Source organism: Oncorhynchus keta, unplaced genomic scaffold (assembly GCF_023373465.1).
Source record: "Oncorhynchus keta strain PuntledgeMale-10-30-2019 unplaced genomic scaffold, Oket_V2 Un_contig_26212_pilon_pilon, whole genome shotgun sequence".
NCBI classification, from domain to species: Eukaryota; Metazoa; Chordata; class Actinopteri; order Salmoniformes; family Salmonidae; genus Oncorhynchus; species Oncorhynchus keta.
The window spans coordinates 287501-308321 of NW_026284845.1; the positions used below are offsets into that span (position 1 = coordinate 287501).

At 44.7% G+C, this 20821-nt stretch overlaps 1 pseudogene; it reads right to left on the reverse strand.

Annotated features, from left to right (window-relative positions):
- LOC127922545 (low-density lipoprotein receptor-like) overlaps positions 1 to 10358 on the reverse strand; it is a 23094-nt pseudogene extending 12736 nt beyond the window's left edge.
- Between the last annotated feature and the right edge of the window lie 10463 nt (positions 10359 to 20821).

The window sequence follows — 20821 nt, forward strand, 5'->3', positions numbered from 1 at the left end:
CTTGACGGCCATTTTGTTATGCACTCAAGACTGTTGCTTGGCAACTACTGTTTGTGTGTTTCTCATGTAAACCTTCAAATGAAGGAAATTAGTGCAGACAAGACGAAAAGATGCCATTTGCTTTTATCCAAAGCGACTTACAGTCAGAACACCCACGTTACAAGCGTGCTCTCAAGCTACAGAAGGACCACGAACACACACCATTGGCCCACATATACAGCATCCGGTAAGGGAAAGTTAAACAACTTATAGACCTACTGTACAGACTTGAGCAAGGAAATACATTTTTTTCTCACTTATAGTTTCTGCCAGTAGGCCTATGAATGAATACCACGTTACTGTTTGACGAGCCTATTCAACAGTGAAATGAGATTTAACCCCAAAACGGCCCAGTTTATTTTGGGTTGCTGAGGTCACAACCTCATTGAACTCATCTGACCAATCAAAGTGAAGATGTCTTCAACAAGGAAGTGAGAGCCATCAGGTAAAGCTAGCATGGAGCCTTCAATATTCTGCAAGGTCTCAGTCACTAAATCAGTTTATCTCCCTCCACTGTCAAATTCCACTGTGCCTGAGGCAACAGAGTATGAGTCAGAGCCGGAGGCTGTCTCTTTAAGACAATGGAAGGGGGAGGAGTCATAATCACACCACCCCGCTGCTGATTGGCCCTTGAGGGACATTCCTCGAAATACTCATAACAAGAGCACTAGTGAGAGCAACAGGGGGAGGTGGGGCACAACCGGACACAACACCAGGAATTTTCTAAACTCAAGCTGTCAAATGTTGACACTTGTAGTAGTAACCGCGGCTACACCAGCATGACTCAAGTCGTAAAGTCGGTTGCTACACAGAGAGTTAGTGAAGTAGATTCAGAAGATAGAGGTTGCTTGCTCTGTCTATTGGCATGTGATGTCACCAATGCTCACACCTTCCTGTAGAGATGTGGGACTGTAATATCATAAGACGATCTTGTATTGAGAAATGTTGGCCAGACTTGATCAATCAGGGCTTTTCATGGGAAAAAAACGACTGCTGAACCCCCTCGCCTGAAATGCTTAATTACACAGGCACTGTAACCGCCAAGACTGTGGCTGTGTTTCCAGTGAACCCAACACACACACACAGTCCCACACACACACTCACAGTCCCACACACACACACAGTCCCACACACACACTCACAGTCCCACACACACTCACAGTCCACACACACACACACAGTCCCACACACACACACTACCAGACACACACACACACTCACAGTCACAGTCCCACACACACACTCACAGAGGTTCCAGGAATAGTTTCTCCCCCATCCTATTCCAGCTGTTCTTGGAGAAGTGGTGATACATTTACGAGGCCGGCTGACTGTTAGCTCGACCTGAGACATACAGTCTCTCAAGTGAAAACGGAGACGTTACTTGGCCCGACACGCACTCTGCCTCGCTCTCTCTTTCCATGATCCTCTCTGTCTCCCCTCCCCCTCTCTCTCTCTGTCTCTCCCCTCTCCTCTCATCTCCTCTCTCCCTGTCTGTGTTTTAATTTTCTCTCCTGCTAATCTTCTGTCCCATCATCTACAAATGGATCACAAGCCTCTCAAGCTGCATACTGTGTTCTCTCTACCATTCTCTCTCTAGGTCACAAGACGCTCAACCTCCAGCAGCATAGCCCACTGTACTCACTCAAAAGGCATCTGTGTGTATAGTATGTTAGACTGTACGCCACAACTATGCCTACTATTCTCTCTCTGGGTCACAAATCTCCCTTCCCAAGCATACTGTACTGCACTCTCTCTTTGTAGCCTATACGATTACATATACATTGTGTAATAGAGGACTTGTACTGCATTCAACTTAGTCTCTAATTGAAATGCAGTGGGTGAGATTATTTTCCCAGGATGTTGTAAGTGGTTTTATCTTTAAAAAAATAAATTAAAAGCCCAGCAGTTCTGAATGGAAACCTCTTTCCATTGACTAGCTTTGAATGTGAGACGTTATCAACGACAGAGGCCAAGTCTAGCTTAAGTTTGAACCCAAAACCATCTGGCTGGAAAGGTTGGGCCACGCCATAGCTATACGTAGCCCTCTCTCCCAGTGTGGGCGTGTCGTGACGTCAGAGTGTATTTGTGTGCGTGTCGTGCGTATCATTGGTCGATAACCAAGCCATGCACTTGGCGTAGTAACCAAGCACAGAAGACGGAGGACGTTTGTTTGTGGCACACTGTTCAGGTTACAGTTCATTATTATTAAACAAACAATAATAAAATAGAAGTTTGGTTCCTGTCTACTTAACTTCCTTATGGGCCCACTTAATGCAGTCCGCCTACTGTCTGTACGGTTACTGTATGTGCACTGAGTCACCATATGGGCATTTAATTTATCTTTGAGGTTGTGACTAAACTAAATCAAGATAACAAATATGGGGTGATTTCTCTGACGCGTTTCCTTGAGGGATAATAGTTGTATTGTATTGTATTGGTTTTCTTCACAATTACTCCAGAAAATAATTGTCTTGGGGAATTTACTTCAGACAATGTGAGTGGGAAAATCCTGTTGTATTTCGAGTTTAACGTTACTTTAACACATCTACACAGTTCTACCAGCAGGGTACTTTTCATTAGTTACAACAGATCACATTCAAACTAGCTCTGCATGCAGCCTGTAAACTATTGCATAATAATCTCAGATTCTAAGAACCAAAAGCCATTATAAGCAACCTTCCTTATTCACCAATCTGCACATTCTTAGGTGTCTCTGCCTGCCCGCCCGCCTGTCATGTCTGTCCGCCCGCCCGCCCACCCGCCCAAATGTCTGTCTGTCTCTCTGCCTGCCCGCCCGCCCCACATGTCTGTCTGTCTGTCTGTCTGTCTGCCCGCATGTCTGTCTCTCTGCCTGCCCGCCCGCATGTCTGTCTCTCTGCCTGCCCGCCCGCCCACATGTCTGTCTCTCTGCCTGCCCGCGTGTCTGTCTCTCTGCCTGCCCGCCCGCCCGCATGTCTGTCTCTCTGCCTGCCTGCCTGCCCGCCCGCCCCCCGCATGTCTGTCTCTCAGCCTGCCTGCCTGTCCCGCCCGCCCGCATGTCTGTCTCTCTGCCTGCCCGCATGTCTGTCTCTCTGCCTGCCCGCATGTCTGTCTCTCTGCCTGCCCGCATGTCTGTCCTCTGCCCGCCCCGTGTCTGTCTCTCTGCCTGCCCGCCCGCCCGCATGTCTGTCTCTGCCTGCCTGCCTGCCCGCCTGCCCGCATGTCTGTCTCTCTGCCTGCCCGCATGTCTGTCTCTCTGCCTGCCCGGCTCTCTGCCTGCCCGCCCGTGTCTGTCTCTCTGCCTGCCCGCCCGCGTGTCTGTCTCTCTGCCCGCCCGCATGTCTGTCTCTCTGCCTGCCCGCCCGCCCGCATGTCTGTCTTGCTAATGGAATTACCGGCAAGTCACCTGATTTGCATTCTCCTTCCTATGCCTGATGCCATCCCCACACAATTTGACCCACGGGGGAGGAGAGGCAGACACAAATAGACAGAGCGAGGCAGAGACAAATAGACAGAGTGAGGCAGAGACTAGTGATGAGGGGTTGACCTGCATAACCCGCAGGCCCACAGTTATATCTCTGTGGGGCGGCGGAGGTCATGGTCATTAAATATTGGCGGATGTGTGTGGCAGGCAGGTTAAATAAAGAGAAACAATACCTTAAAAATATCCATCAATGTATAATTCTAGTGCAATTTCTATCAACAGGCTTCTTATTTTTATTATTGTAGGCTATCTGGCATTAGTGCAGAAGACTAAGCTTTCGGGCCTAGCTGCACTCCAAATAGCCTACACAGCCTCGCCAAAATGCTTTCGGGAAACAGGCAGAAAAGTTAAGGACATGGTTGAAATTTCATTCAATAAGACAAAAGCTGCAAAAGGAGAGTTGAAAATAAAGAGAAGGGAGGGCCTGAAAATAAATGTTTGGGACAGATGTGGGAAAGGAGGATAGCAGTGATTGGCTATGTTCTGTGTGATTGTGAGACACTATACACATTTGACCGTCACAAGACGGGACTTAAAATAGGCCTATGTCAAAGGAACTGTAGCCTACTGTTCAGATGGGTTAAATGGAAACTGAAATCTGGACACGGACTGTAGACATAACCTCTCACACAGCCTTAATAATAACTCCTGCAGAATGTAGCCTTTCTTGCAGAGTAAATTATAAACAAATGTAGGCTAAATTAGATTTGGGAGACATACGATTTCTTGAGAATGCGAGACAAATTGCTCCTTTAGATACCGACTGTAGAGGTGCTGTCCTCATCATACAATCTGATAGTATTTCAATCTTTTTGTCTCCTGAACAGGTAATCAAATGGCTACCCAGACTATTTACATTGTGTGCCTCCTCAGTTTACACTGCTGCTACTCTCTGTTTATCATACAGTGGGGCAAAAAGTATTTAGTCAGCCACGGATGTGCAAGTTCTCCCACTTAAAGATGAAGAGGCCTGTAATTTTCATCATATGTACACTTCAACTATGACAGACAAAATGAGGGGGAAATTCTAGTGAATTTCACATAGTAGGATTTTTTATGAATTTATTTGCAAATTATGGTGGAAAATAGGCTATCTGCACAGTCACTTTAACTATACATTCATGCCCTAGCATACTCCTCAATCAGCCTGACAACCAGTGCTCCCAAATGCTAACCGGGCCATCTGCATTGTGTCCTGCCACCCAAACCCTCTTTAAGGACATGCTACTCTGTTTATTATATATGCACAAAACTTTAACCATAGGAGAGTTGAAAATCAATCAGCCTGACTAGGGAGGTGTCTGTATGTAGCCTCGTTACTGTTATAGCCTCACTACTGTATATAGCCTCGCTACTGTATATAGCCTCGCTATATACAAATACACTTTGATTTGATTTGAACCACATAAGATTTCAGTTGGGCTTCGATGCACATTTTATCAGAAACACGTTGGGGTCGGGTCGTTTTCACAGCTTTATTTTTCCTTACAACTGGTCAAACTGATGTAAAAAAATATTCTGCCGTCTTTGACTGTAGCCTATAGGGCATTTTGTATATGTGTGGGTTGGGGTTGGGTGTGGGCCTCAGAATTACAATGGATCTGGCGGTTGTGGATGGCTTATTAGCAATTGCGGGCAGGTGTTGGTGAATAAACAGCTGCACCTTTAGCAGAGACACACAGCTGACCACAGCTGCCATCCGGACAGGGCCTTAATGTAGTTAGGTGCTTGTTGGATGCGGCCAATTTCCTGTAAGGACCTATCCACTGCTGCCGGCTCACTGTGAAATACAGGAAGCCCTATTGGCAGACAGACAGTGCTCACTTCTTGTAATGTACGCCTACCGTCTTCAAAAGGTTAGCATCATGACCAAGTTACACCATGACCTGAATAGACCTTCATATGGCTGCCATACAACGGAAATCACGTTGATCTAGCCGTGCTGCTGAGCGAGGAGAGGCGGAACGAGAGAGATAGAAAGAGACAGTGAAGGAGAGAGAAAGAGAGAGGAAGTTAGAGGGATAGAAAGAGAGAGCGGGAGAAAAAAGAGAGAGAGAAAAAGAGAGAGTGAGAAACATTTTATAGAGAGTCCCCACCTCCCAATCTCCATCAGGTTCTATGAATAAACACTGCCTGCCTGCTTGATGACAACTTGACCATGTAAGGTCCTTCAACACTGATTTTGCTGCGGATGGAAGAGAAAGAACGTGCTCACTAAACACCAGCCCCTAGTCTGCAATGGACTTTCCAATAGCCCCAAATGTCCTCCATGTAACCTGTTATATATTTGAACTGGAAAGCTGCAGCCTGTCTGGTGTGTCTCCCATGTCACCTCCTCTCAAGTTCTCCCATGTCACTCTTCTCCAGTCTCACTCCTGGCTTCCAGTCCACTCCACCCACACTCCACACTGGCTTCCAGTCCACTCCACTCCACACTGGCTTCCAGTCCACTCCACACTGGCTTCCAGTCCACTCCACTCCACACTGGCTTCCAGTCCCTCCACTCCACTCACACTGGCTTCCAGTCCTCCCACCCACACTGGCTTCCAGTCCACTCCACTCCCACACTGGCTTCCAGTCCACTCCACTCCTCCACTCCACACTGGCTTCCAGTCCACTCCACTCCACACTGGCTTCCAGTCCACTCCACTCCACACTGGCTTCCAGTCCACTCCACTCCCACACTGGCTTCCAGTCCACTCCACTCCACACTGGCTTCCAGTCCCTCCCTCCCACACTGGCTTCCAGTCCACTCCCTCCACTCCACACTGGCTTCCAGTCCACTCCACTCCTCCACACTGGCTTCCAGTCCACTCCCTCCACTCCACACTGGCTTCCAGTCCACTCCACTCCACACTGGCTTCCAGTCCACACTGGCTTCCAGTCCACACTGGCTTCCAGTCCCTCCACTCCACACTGGCTTCCAGTCCACTCCACTCCACACTGGCTTCCAGTCCACTCCACTCCACACTGGCTTCCAGTCCACTCCACTCCACTCCACTCCACTCCACACTGGCTTCCAGTCCACTCCCTCCACTCCACACTGGCTTCCAGTCCACTCCCTCCACTCCACACTGGCTTCCTGCACTGGCTTCCAGTCCACTCCACTCCACACTGGCTTCCAGTCCACTCCCTCCCTCCCTCCCACACTGGCTTCCAGTCCACTCCACTCCACACTGGCTTCCAGTCCACTCCACTCCACACTGGCTTCCAGTCCACTCCACTCCACTCCACACTGGCTTCCAGTCCACTCCACACTGGCTTCCAGTCCACTCCACACTGGCTTCCAGTCGACGCTCGCATCCACTACAAGATCATGGTACTTTCTTACGGAGCAGCAAGAGGAACTGCCCCTCCCTAACTTCAGGCTATGCTCAAACCCTACACCCCAACCCGAGTACTCTGTTCTGCCACCTCTGGTCTCTTGGCTCTCCCACCCCTACAGGAGGGCAGCTCCCCTCAGCCCAGTCAAAGCTCTTCTCTGTCCTGGCACCCCAATGGTGGAACCATCTTCCCCCTGAAGCTAGGACATCAGAGTCCCTGCCCATCTTCAGAAACCATCTGAAACCCTACCTCTTCAAAGAGTATCTTAAGTAATCCAACAACACTAACACCTCCGCCTTACTAGCTCTGACTTTGCTGATAGCTCCTTTTATTGAAGAAAAACGCACTTACTATGACTGAGATTTGTGGTTGTCCCATCTAGCTATCTTAAGATGAATGAATCCAACTGTAAGTCACTCTGGACAAGAGTGTCTGCTAAATTACTAAAATGTCAATGTAAAACTAGAGCTGAAAACACTATATTGTTTAGCAGCAACACCAACCATCTCTGCAGCTTTAGTTGAAGTGTATGAAAGGCTACACTGGATGACAACAGGAGGACAGTCCATATAGGTCAAAGGTGAGGCTAATATTGAGTCCTCATCAACGCCTTTGTCATTGTGTGTGACAGGCTTATTTCTTTAAGTTAGTTTGCCTATGCATTTCTGCTTGTTTTGGCAAACACACACCCACGGCGAGATAAGTGTTTTTATGTAAACACAAATCTTGCCAAAGGTCAGGACTTGGTCTTTCCATAGCCACAGATTAATTTAGAACTAGATGACATGTGCACTGATGGTCTTCTGTCAAGATGCTAAACCAACAGAACTCGGTCTGTACTAGTTCAGCTAACTGCAATTTTGGTTTAAACTCGTTCATCCAACTGCATTCAGTTTATACTAGTTAATCTAACTGCACTTGGTTTATACTAGTTAATCTAACTGCACTTGGTTTATACTAGTTCATCCAATTCCACTTGGACCTTCATTGTGAGGATATTAAGGGTGTTTTTGCATGATGCCACTGGTGACTGATTGAGAGATCTGGTGTATTAGGAGAATGTACATCATGCGATGCCTATCAGATGCTCTTGGGGCTGCATGATTCATATGGGGATTATTCTAGAATCTATTCTATTCTAGAACCACTGATGCAACTCTACAGGGATTTTCCCATTATTCTCAATGGTGTCAACAAATACAGCCCCTTGGGGCTCCACACACAGTAATGGCAGATCTACTGCTGGGGCCCCACATATACAGTAAAAGCAGACCTACTGCTGGGGCCCCACACATACAGTAACGGCAGATCTACTGTTGGGGCCCCACATATACAGTAACGGCAGATCTACTGCTGGGGCCCCACACATACAGTAACGGCAGATCTACTGTTGGGGCCCCACATATACAGTAACGCAGATCTACTGCTGGGGCCCCACACATACAGTAACGGCAGACCTGCTGTTGGGCCCCCACATTCAGTAACAGCAGACCTACTGTTGGGGCCCCACACACACAGTAACGGCAGACCTACTGTTGGGGCCCCACACATACAGTAAACGGCAGACCTGCTGTTGGGGCTCCACACATACAGTAACGGCAGATCTACTGTTGGGGTGCCATATATACAGTAACAGCAGACCTACAGTACTGCTGGGGCCCCACATACAGTAACAGCAGACCTACAGTACTGCTGGGGCCCCACACATACAGTAACAGCAGACCTAATATTGGGGCCCACACATACATTAACAGCAGACCTAATATTGGGGCCCCACACATACAGTAACAGCTGACCTACTGTTGGCCCCCCACACACACACACACACACACACACACACACACACACACACACACACACACACACACACACACACACACACACACACACACACACACACACACACACACACAGCACATGTCAGCAGCAGATTTAATTGCTACATTAATGAATACCTTGAACTATAAACATTGGATGGAAGTTCTAATCTTCAAATCCCTGGGAGCAGGAGTTAGTCTGCATCGCAAATGGCATCGTCCCATAGGGCTCTGGTCAAAAGTAGTGCACTTTAAAGGAAATATGTTGCCATTTGGGATGCACCTTAAAGATTGAGGGATAACAGTAGAACGGGGTGGCAGAATGGAGCCACAACTAGACTAATACACAACACAATATTAACCTAGAGGCCGGTAAGTTCACCCTTAGCCTACCTACTGAAACCAATAAGGAATTTGCCCCGACTGCTGTTAATGCATTGCAATACAATACAATGTAATACATTGTAATAATGTTAGCAAATAAGTTAATGGACATGTGAGTTGTATGATAGTGTGTTTAGTTCCTACTGTGGGTTGCTGGTTGGGGGCCACAGAAGTAAAGGTGAAGGAAGTTGGTGGGTTTTTATCATATCAAGACATCTAAAGAAGGAAGCAGACTTTGCTTGAGGTGATAAACATATCCTCATAACATGCATCTATTAATACGCCTATTACATTTCATTGTTGATGACAAAAGCGATGATTTGAAATGCCAATTGAGAATGTATTTTGACATTAAGCTACATCTAACCTACAAATGCATAAAATTAGTGATCAAGAAGGTCTGCAACAATCAGAATTTTGCAGAAAAATAGTCTATCCTTCAGGTGTAAAATAAAACCATGTTCTATTTCCTCCATACATGGCACAGAGGCTGGGCTAAATAACCTCTTGCCACACGGTATAGAAGCTGGGCTAGACGCCCTTTTGCCGCGCCCTTTCTCGTTGACAACCGTCTTTTTCCTCCAACACGTCAAGCCCACAGGTAAAACCAGACAGCTTTGACATATCGGATGTGACGAGCCTATTTCTCATTCGGATTGGCTCGCGGCTACATACTATTTGAAGAACAGCCAATCGACTTCCCGAGCGTAGCTTCCGTTCATACGGACGAAATAGATACATTTGAACTTTTATAGATAAACATATTGTCAACGAAAATCATAGGTTAAGTTAATCTTTAATCGGCTTTGAAAAGGAAAATGTCTTGAAAAGCTGTTAGCGCTTGACTCTCAATGTCAAGAACATGCCCCCTTCCTGCGCACTAAACCCACTATTACAAGTTCAGCCTAGGACACGAGGGTATAAACATTGGTTTAATTGAACATTCGACTGGTATTGTAAGCACCAAAACAGAAATTAATTCAGAAAATGTCAATTTAGCCATTTATTCTATGTGAGCAGCACGGTTGCATTTGCAATTCCATGTCAGACATAAAATAGAAATATCACTGAAATATAGGCAATTGACAACTATGTCATGTTATAAGTCATTTAAAGATGTCAAATTCCATGTCAGATCGTTTAGACCAGAGAATCCCAAGGGCAAAACCCGCTCTGCACTCAGCCGGAGTCGGACCCAAAAATACGCATCATAAGCATCTTGCATGATACAATTGACTTCACATCCTTTTACCTGTAGGAGCAAAACAGTGGAAGAGCAACACCAGGCAACATGCTGTCAGCCCGGTGATTCCCACACGAGTCGGTAGCATCTTTCTCCTTTGGGCTTCCACGCAATTCGAAGCGTTTCTTCTTAGTCTAATATCGACCACCCGGCACGCAAAATGTTTGACAGCTAGCCTACTGAACAGCACTAGTTCAACTCAACTGAGAGATGCTTCTATATATTTGTGGATGTTGCAGTCACAGCTAAAACAAACTGGGATAAACGAATGACTGTTGTTTGGGTATATAGAGAAGATTTACTGTGCGCCTGTGTCTAGGTCTTGTGCCAGGGAGAAATATTAGATTTTTTTGAGCCACTTCTGACTATTTCTATGTGGTCCTACATGTGGGCGGGATCAGCAGAGTGGTGTGATATTTTAAATTCGACATCAGCACCGCAGGGGTGGAGCTACAGCAGTCACTGACAGAGAGGAAGAGAAAGAAAGAGTCACCCAACCACAATGTTACTGTTATCATTATCTGGCTGGGCTGGCTTCCCTGTCTTGCCTAGCTTGGCCCCACCTTCAATTTCAATTTAAGGGCTTTATTGTCATGGGAAATATATGTTAACATTGCCAAAGCAAGTGAAGTAGATAAAAGTGAAATAAACTCAACTCAACAAAAAAAGAAACGTCCCTTTTTCAGGACCCTGTTTTTCAAAGATAATTTGTAAAAATCCAAATAACTTCACAGATCTTTATTGTAGCTCGGGGCGGCAGGTAGCCTAGCGGCTAGCCTAGGCTAGATCTTGTAACCAAAAGGTTGCAAGATCGAATCCCTGAGCTGACAAGGTAAAAATCTGTTGTTCTGCCCCTGAACAAGGCAGTTAACCCAGTGTTCCTAGGCCGTCATTGAAAATAAGAATTTGTTCTTAACTGACTTGCCTAGTTAAATAAAGGTAAAATAAAATAAATTGTAAAGGCTGTTTCTCATGCTTGTTCAATGAACCATAAACAATTAATGAACAGGCACCTGTGGAACGGTCGTTAAGACACTAACAGCTTACAGACGATAGGCAATTAAGGTCACAGTTAGGAAAACTTAGGACACTAAAGAGACCTTTCTACTGACTCTGAAAAACACCAAAAGAAAGATGCCCAGGGTCCCTGCTCACCTCAGTGAACATGCCTTAGGCATGCTGCAAGGAGGCATGAGGACTGCAGATGTGGCCAGGGCAATAAATTGCAATGTCTGTATTGTGAGACGCCTAAGACAGCACTACAGGGAGACAGGACGGATAGCTGATCATCCTCGCAGTGGCAGACCACGTGTAACAACACCTGCACAGGATCGGTACATCCGAACATCACACCTGCGGGACAGGTACAGGATGGCAACACCAACTGCCCGAGTTACACCAGGAATGCACAATCCCTCCATCAGTGCTCAGACTGTTTGCAATAGGCTGAGAGAGGCTGGACAAAGGGCTTGTAGGCCTGTTGTAAGGCAGGTCCTCACCAGACATCACCGGCAACAACGTCGCCAAAGGGCACAAACCTACCGTTGCTGGACCAGACAGGACTGGCAAAAAGTGCTCTTCACTGACAAGTCGTGGTTTTGTCTCACCAGGGGTGATGGTCGAGTTTGCGTTTATCGTCGAAGGAATGAGCGTTACACTGAGGCCTGTACTCTGGAGCAGGATCGATTTGGAGGTAGAGGGTCCGTCATGGTCTGGGGCGGTGTGTCACAGCATCATCGGACTGAGCTTGTTGTCATTGCAGGCAATCTCAACGCTGTGCGTTACAGGGAAGACATCATCCTCCCTCATGTGGTACCCTTCCTGCAGGCTCATCCCGACATGACCCTCCAGCATGACAAAGCCACCAGCCATAATGCTCGTTCTGTCACGCCCTGGTCGAAGTATTTTGTGTTTATCTTCATGTTTGGGTCAGGCCAGGGTGTGGCATGGGGTTTTTGTATTGTGGTGTGTTTTGTCTTGGGGTTTTGGTATGTATTGGGATTGTAGCTAGTGGGGTGATCTAGCAAAGTCTATGGCTGTCTGGAGTGGTTCTCAATCAGAGGCAGGTGTTTATCGTTGTCTCTGATTGGGAACCATATTTAGGCAGCCATATTCTTTGGTTGGTTTGTGGGTGATTGTCCTTAGTGTCTTTGTAACTATCTAGTGTTAGTTTGCACCAGTTTAGGCTGTTTCGGTTTTCATTACGTTTATTGTTTTTTGTATTGATTCGTGTTTACTTTGTTTTTATTAAACATGAATCTCAATAGCCACGCCGCATTTTGGTCCGACCCTCTTTGCCATACAGAAAACCGTTTCAGAATCTGTGGAACTTGTTCATTTTATGTCTCAGTTGTTGAATCTTATGTTCATACAAATATTAACACGTTAAGTTTGCTGAAAATAAACGCAGTTGACAATGAGAGGACATTTCTTTTTTGCTGAGTTTATAAAAAGAAACAGTAAACATTACATTCACAAAAGCTCTCTCTCTCTCTCTCTGCGGGTGTGTGGGAGGGGTGGGTGTGTGTGGAGGGGCGAGGGCAGGGTGAGTGTGCATCTCCAGCCCCTCTCCTGTGTGTGTGTCATCTGATCTCTCCCCTGAGAGAAATGGAGAGACAGAGGCCTTCAGAATTCCTTCCCATAAGATCTCTAGTCTAGGACGTTCCCATTGATGTTTTACACTCAGGGAGTGAGAGGCAGGGAGGGCACTGTTGTTGTGGTCTTGTGGCTGACACATGTACACAAATTATGTGCAAAAGAAAAGCTTGTGTTTTTCTGTTGTGTTCATGAAGAAGAAGAATTAAAAACAAGAAATTAAATATTTAATAAAGTTAAACAGGATGAATTCAAGATATAGAATTTACCACCTGGGTAAAGTTTGGTGGAGGTAAAATCACATTTAATTTTTTGTATGTGTTATACAATAACAACAATAATCTATTTTACTGTACATGTAGGAATGTATCTTTGTTGAATCATACATGAAGCCTATTGTAAGAAAATGTCCTATTCAGTAGTGAAATCATTGCCAAATGCTTTGCAGAGAATTTGCAAGATAGTTTCAAGAAGTCCAATATTAGGAAACTCACTAGAAGCCTTCGGCAGCTGTGTCAATCTAAAGTTCAATGGTATGTTCTTGGCCATTGAAAAGTATTTCAAAACGGTTACACAATACAATTGTACAGTTTCAATGTTACTCCCATGAACAAAGTGCCATTTACACAAGATAACAGTTAAGATGTAAGCGGTCACATTCTATTCTATATCAAAACCGGTCTGAGAATCCAATAACCATTCTCTTGCACTGGAATCAATTTGAATAGAAATAATAGCAGCTCCTCCTTGAATCAAAGGCTCTTTCTCACAGCAGACAGTTCAACTTCACCAAGATAGACTTTTGTTTTGGAAAATGTATTAAATGAATGGAACATTTTAAAATATCGAAATCAACTAGACACTACTTTACATACTGTCAAGTCTATCCTGAGCCAATGGCAGCATGCTATCTGTATTCAAATGTTCATCATTTCTACCACATCCTGTATGTAGCCTAGTTTCTCTAAGAAAGCAACGTGGGCAGATTTGCAAAACAAATGTAAGGCTTAATAGATATTGCAAAATATAAGTCTTGTGGATCATAAATGATTTGCTGTATGTGAAGTTTGACTAGAGTGAACAGGCTACTCCTTATAGGAGTCCTATTGGCTGATGTAACTGAGGTATTTGTGTTGTTGAGCAAGATGCCTTGACTCCCAAGGGTGTGACGGACAGTTCAAAACAGATTTAGTAACTTGCATTACAACCTTGTAGTTCGTAACAACAAAGGGAGACACACGTGACTTAAATGCAAAAAGGAATACATTTATTCAACGAAATAATAAGAAATACAAAAATGTAACATACTGTGGACGTCTGTAGGATCAGTGAAACAGACCAATATAAACTAAAGGCTTGGCCTGCCAGTCAGGAAGACCGAGAGTTGGCTGATGTGACAACCCTTTATAGCCTGCAGGCCAAGCCTGCCCAGGTGCGCCACATCAGCTGACAATCTTCCCAGCTCTGCCCACTGGCCTCCTGCAACACGCAGACTGCCAAACAGGAGATCCCAGCAGACAGAGTGGGAGGGATGTCACACTTAGAAGATACCTTTAAATTACATTAGCCATCATATCTATCTATGTATATACACTGTATATTCAATATCTATTCTCCACATTGTTGTCACTCTTCTATTTAGTGAGTATTTATATATAAATCTGGTATTACACAGATTCAGTAACTGGAAGGACAAAGAAATGAAAATCATTGTTGACACAATCGTTTTATGTTATTATGTTTATGTTGTGTTTCCTGCCATCATGTTGTCCCTCCATTCAGCCTGTATTGATGCACAAGCTTGGTGTACAATCATCGGTTGGACGCTGGTTGGGGATTCCCGGAATAAGACTAGGGAGGGATGATGGAAATCCTGCCCCCTTTCTCTCTCCTAGTCTCTCCGCTCCTCCTCTCCTCTATCCAGCCCCTCTAGTTGTTTAGAGGAAAGTCATACATATTCCTGGAATATATTACATGGAACTCTGGGAACTCTCCACTGTAAAATCACCAGGAATTCAAACACAAAAAACATGACATGTCAAGATAACATGTCCCACACACCCCTAGTGGATAAAGGAAAGGCCGAGAGGTCGTCTGTGAGCAAGCCCATTGGAATGGAGAGATAGATTCAAAAAATGTGGGGTGGATCTAATGTTTATACAGTAGAATGTTTGTGTCAGAGCAAATCTTTGCATGAGGTGTGCGCGTGTGTGCATGTGTGCGTGTGTGTAAGAGGGGAAGCCTTGTTAACATTTATAGAATAGAGGAAATCTTTCCATGGGGTGATATGTGTGTTTGTGTTTCAGTAGGAGGGGGTTAGTTAGTTATCAGTAATAAGATAAGATACTACTTTATTCATCCTCCAAGAGGGGAAATGTACAGTTCACTTCTGGTCGGCCCCTGTTAGCTGGCTCCTGCTTGAGAGGTGTGTATCTGCCTGTCTGTGTGTGTGGATGGGGTAGAATAGTTAATCAGAGGATGTATTTCAATTGGGTGATGTGTGTGTTTGATGGGGGGAGGGGCTAGTAAATTACTAGTTGAGGCAGGGTAGCAGAATGGTATTCCTGGTAGTGACGGTAGAAGGCTGGTACTCCTGGTAGTGAAGGTAGAAGGCTGGTACTCCTGGTAGTGAAGGTAGAAGGCTGGTACTCAAAGTAGAGGGCTGGTATTCCTGGTAGAAGGCTGGTACTCCTGGTAGTGAAGGTAGAAGGCTGGTACTCCTGGTAGTGAAGGTAGAAGGCTGGTACTCAAAGTAGAGGGCTGGTATTCCTGGTAGTGAAGGTAGAATGCTGGTACTCCTGGTAGTGAAGGTAGATTGCTGGTACTCCTGGTAGTGAAGGTATCAGGCTGGTACTCCTGGTAGTGAAGGTATTAGGCTGGTACTCCTGGTAGTGAAGGTATCAGGCTGGTACTCCTGGTAGTGAAGGTATCAGGCTGGTACTCCTGGTAGTGAAGGTATCAGGCTGGTACTCCTGGTAGTGAAGGTATCAGGCTGGTACTCCTGGTAGTGAAGGTATTAGGCTGGTACTCCTGGTAGTGAAGGTATCAGGCTGGTACTCCTGATAGTGAAGGTATCAGGCTGGTACTCCTGGTAGTTAAGGTAGCAGGCTGGTACTCCTGGTAGTTAAGGTAGCAGGCTGGTATTCCTGTAATGCTGAAATGGCTGCTGGATTACATATTTCAGAAAGCCCACAATGACTCAACATATGCACACACACACCTTCAGGGACCGGAACAAAGGGCCGAGTGTGTGTTACAGTGTTACAGTTTTTATATATATGTCTACAAACAAAATGAATGAACAATTAACGTTTTTGAAATATAAGACTGGCTATGTAACAAGTATTACCAGTTTGGAGTTTTGTACTAATTCACCACATACTCTGAAAATGGAACCAAAATACACTGAGTGTACAAAACATTTAAAAAAACCTTCATATTGAGTTGCACCCCTTTAGCCCTGAAAACAGCCTCAAATCGTCGGGCATGGACTCTACAAGGTGTTGAAAGCGTTCCACAGGGATGCTGGCCCATGTTGACTCTACAAGGTGTTGAAAGCATTCCACAGGGATGCTGGCCCATATCGACTCCAATGCTTCCCAAAGTTGTGTGACGTTGGCTGTTATCTGGGTGGTGAACCATTCTTGATACACAGGAAACTGTGTTAGTTGATGACTGGTGCGCCTGGCACCTACTACCATACACCATTAAAAGGCACTTCAATATTTTTGCCTTGCCCATTCACCCTCTGAATGGTACACACACACAATCCATGTCTCAAGGCTTAAAAGTCCTTCTTCAACCTGTCTCCTCCCCTTCATCTACACTGATTGAAGTGTATTTAATAAGTGACATCAATAAGGGATCATAGCTTTCACCTGGATTTACCTGGTCAGTCTTTTTCATGGAAAGAACAGGTGTTCATAATGTTTTGTACACTCAGGGTATACGTTTACTGTGAGATATAATGAGTACATTGGTTTAATCACCAAAACACAACATAATGAGTTTGTGATTTTAGTAAAGCAGTGTGACCCCCCCCAATCTAAAAGACCCCAGCTACTTCATTTTGGTTGTGCACACACATTAACAGATATTACAGCAGGTGCAGTGAAATGCTTCTGCGGTGCAATAATACAATATTAATACAATACCCAAATGATCCAGAAAGTCCAAAACAAGAAAGAAATGCATCCCTTATACAGTAAACATGTATCCAAAAGGAAGTTTCTGGGGTCTTTTTGATTGGTGGGGGTGGGGTCACACTGCTTTACTAAAATTGCATTGGCCAATACAGTACTGTAATACTGTAATATATGCCATTTACGTAGCAGACACTTTGATATAAAGTGCCAACAGTCCACACATTTTGGTATGTGACCCCAGTGGGAATTGAACCCACAACTCTAGTGCCATGCTCTTATGAACTGAGCCACGTACAGGACCACTACAAAACATAAGTACAGTAAAATACAATACATGATTACAATACAGGTGGACGATGTACAATTGCCATCCCCATGAGTGTACCACCCTCCTTCAGGCCATGGATGAAGCATGCAATGATTTCAATCCAGACCTACAGTAGCAGTGTTCTAATAACTACATATAACCATAGATATAATAGTGGTTTAATAACTGTATATCACCATAGATATAGTAGTGTTTTAATAACTGTATATCACCATAGATATAATAGTGGTTTAATAACTGTATATCACCATAGATATAGTAGTGTTTTAATAACTGTATATCACCATAGATATAATAGTGGTTTAATAACTGTATATCACCATAGATATAGTAGTGTTTTAATAACTGTATATCACCATAGATATAATAGTGGTTTAATAACTGTATATCACCATAGATATAGTAGTGTTTTAATAACTGTATATCACCATAGATATAATAGTGGTTTAATAACTGTATATCACCATAGATATAGTAGTGTATTTATATAGTAGTGTTTTAATAATATCACCATAGATATAATAGTGGTTTAATAACTGTAGATCACCATAGATCCAGTTATTAAACCACTACTATATCTATGGTGATACAGTTATTAAACCACTACTATATCTATGGTGATATACAGTTATTAAAACACTACTATATCTATGGTGATATACAGTTATTAAACCAGTAAAGTTTGGTGGAGGAGGAGGAATAATGGTCTGGGGCTGTTTCTCATGGTTAGGGCTAGGCCCTTTAATTCCAGTGAAGGAAAATCTTAACGCTACAGCATACAATTACATTCTAGACAATTCTGTGCTTCCAACTTTATGGCAAAAGTTTTGGGAAGGCCCTTTCCTGTTTCGGCATGACAATGCCCCCGTGCATAAAGCGAGGTCCATACAGAAATGGTTTGTCGAAATTGGTGTGGAATAACTTGACTGGCCTGCACAGGGCCCTGTCCTCAACCCCATCCTACAGCTTTCGGATGAATTGGGACGCCAACTGCAAGCCAGGCCTAATCGCCCAACATCAGTGCCCGACCTCACTAATGCTCTTGTGGCTGAATGGAAGCAAGTCCCTGCAGCAATGTTCCAACATCTAGTGGAAAGCTTTCCCAGAAGAGTAGAGGCTGTTATAGCAGCAAAGGGGGACAAACTCCATATTAATGCCCATGATTTTGGAATGAGATGTTCGATGAGCAGGTGTCCACATACTTTGATCATGTAGTGTAAATACATACATAAATACACAAGACTAACATGACAGAGACAAGTGTATGAATTAGTGTATGTTAATTCCTTACCTACACATAATGTAGACAGACTGACATAGAAAGAGGCACGTTAATTACCTACCTACATACAGTATGGCATGACTGAAGAAGAACAAATAGTAGTAACAGAAATACTTGTGTACTGAGTTAATCATTGTCAGAGCAAATCCCTGTCATCTTTTGTTCATGGGCAATAAACTATCTTCCATCCTATTCCAATTTAGATATGGCTGGTCAAATATGTAACTTATTAAGTGGAAATGTTCACTATACAATGTACTCTATGGCCTTGACTTCCTTTAAGTTATCAAACTAAACATGGTTAACAATAGTTGTGACTTCCTGTCATTGTAAACTACATTATATTCTGACTTCTACTGGAAGGAACATAGGTGAGCAGGAAGTGGGTCAACTCCCTGACTGACATTTCCTGTTAAGGTATCCATAGTAACTATGTTGTAGGGTTAGTGTTGAGGCTATGGTTAGGCTTGAACTGGGATGTGTACATGAATCTATGGTTAGGGTTGAACCGGGAAGCATCGTTACCCATCGCTCCACAAAAGCCGCGGCTCTTGCAGAGCAAGGGGAACTACTACTTCAAGGTCTCAGAGCAAGTGACGTAACCGATTGAAACGCTATTTAGCGCGCACCGCTAACTAAGCTAGCCGTTTCACATCCGTTACACTCACCCCCCTTTTGACCTTCCTCCATTTTCCGCAGCAACCAGTCAACAGCATCAATGCAACAGTATACTTTTACGTCCGTCCCCTCGCCCATACCCGGGCGCGAACCAGGGACCCTCTGCACACGTCGACAACAGTCACCCTCGAAGCATCGTTACCCATCGCTCCACAAAAGCCGCGGCTCTTGCAGAGCAAGGGGAACTACTACTTCAAGGTCTCAGAGCAAGTGACGTAACCGATTGAAACGCTATTTAGCGCGCACCGCTAACTAAGCTAGCCGTTTCACATCCGTTACACTAGGATGTGGACATCTCATTCCAAAATCATGGGTTACTGTTGAACTAGGATGTGGACATGAAGCTAGGGTTAGTGTTGAGGCTAGGGTTACTGTTGAACTGGGATGTGGACATGAAACTAGGGTTAGTGTTACTACTGTTACCGAAAATTGTTGCCCAACAGAAACTGTAAGTATTAATTACATTCCTACACTCCATGTTGATAATGACGACTCATTTCCATTACATCTACTGTTGCATGCTGGATTATTTGGTTGCTGAATCAAGGCGTTCACTGTCACATCGATGAATCAGTGGCTCCTATCACAATGGATATGTCTCTCTCAGACAGAGTACAACAGAACATTAAAGAACCAAACATCCTGACTGAGTGACGCTCACTGTTGAGTAGGGTTCCTTTATCACATTATCTAAAAACACAGGGTAGTGGTAGTCTACACTGTAGGTCCTAGAGTGTGATTATTTTGTTATCTGCTGAACAGTAGAATGTTTTGTGCGTGTGTGTCCTTGACAGATAAGAGAGATTCAGCCAGTCAGGCCATGTGCCGGTTGGACTGGAAGCTGATACCCACGGCCCTGTACTCTCAGGCCCAGCTCTATAGGATAGGGCGGGAGGAGGGCCACACTCTGCTCCATCTCAGGTCTAACTATCAAGGCCTCTGATAAGTGCTTCATCCTCTGACACGGCAAGAGTGGAGATGACCATTGTGTCCATACACACGTGGCCAGTGAAAATAGGATGTGGACATGAAGGTAGGGTTAGGATGAACTGGGATGTGGACATGAAGGTAGGGTAGGGTTAGGATGAACTGGGATGTGGACATGAAGGTAGGGTTAGGATGAACTGGGATGTGGAAATGAAGGTAGGGTTAGGATGAACTGGGATGTGGACATGAAGGTAGGGTTAGGATGAACTGGGATGTGGACATGAAGGTAGGGTTAGGATGAACTGGGATGTGGACATGAAGGTAGGGTTAGGATGAACTGGGATGTGGACATGAAGGTAGGGTTAGGATGAACTGGGATGTGGACATGAAGGTAGGGTTAGGATGAACTGGGATGTGGACATGAAGGTAGGGTTAGGATGAACTGGGATGTGGACATGAAGGTAGGGTTAGGATGAACTGGGATGTGGACATGAAGGTAGGGTTAGGATGAACTGGGATGTGGACATGAAGGTAGGGTTAGGATGAACTGGGATGTGGACATGAAGGTAGGGTTAGGATGAACTGGGATGTGGACA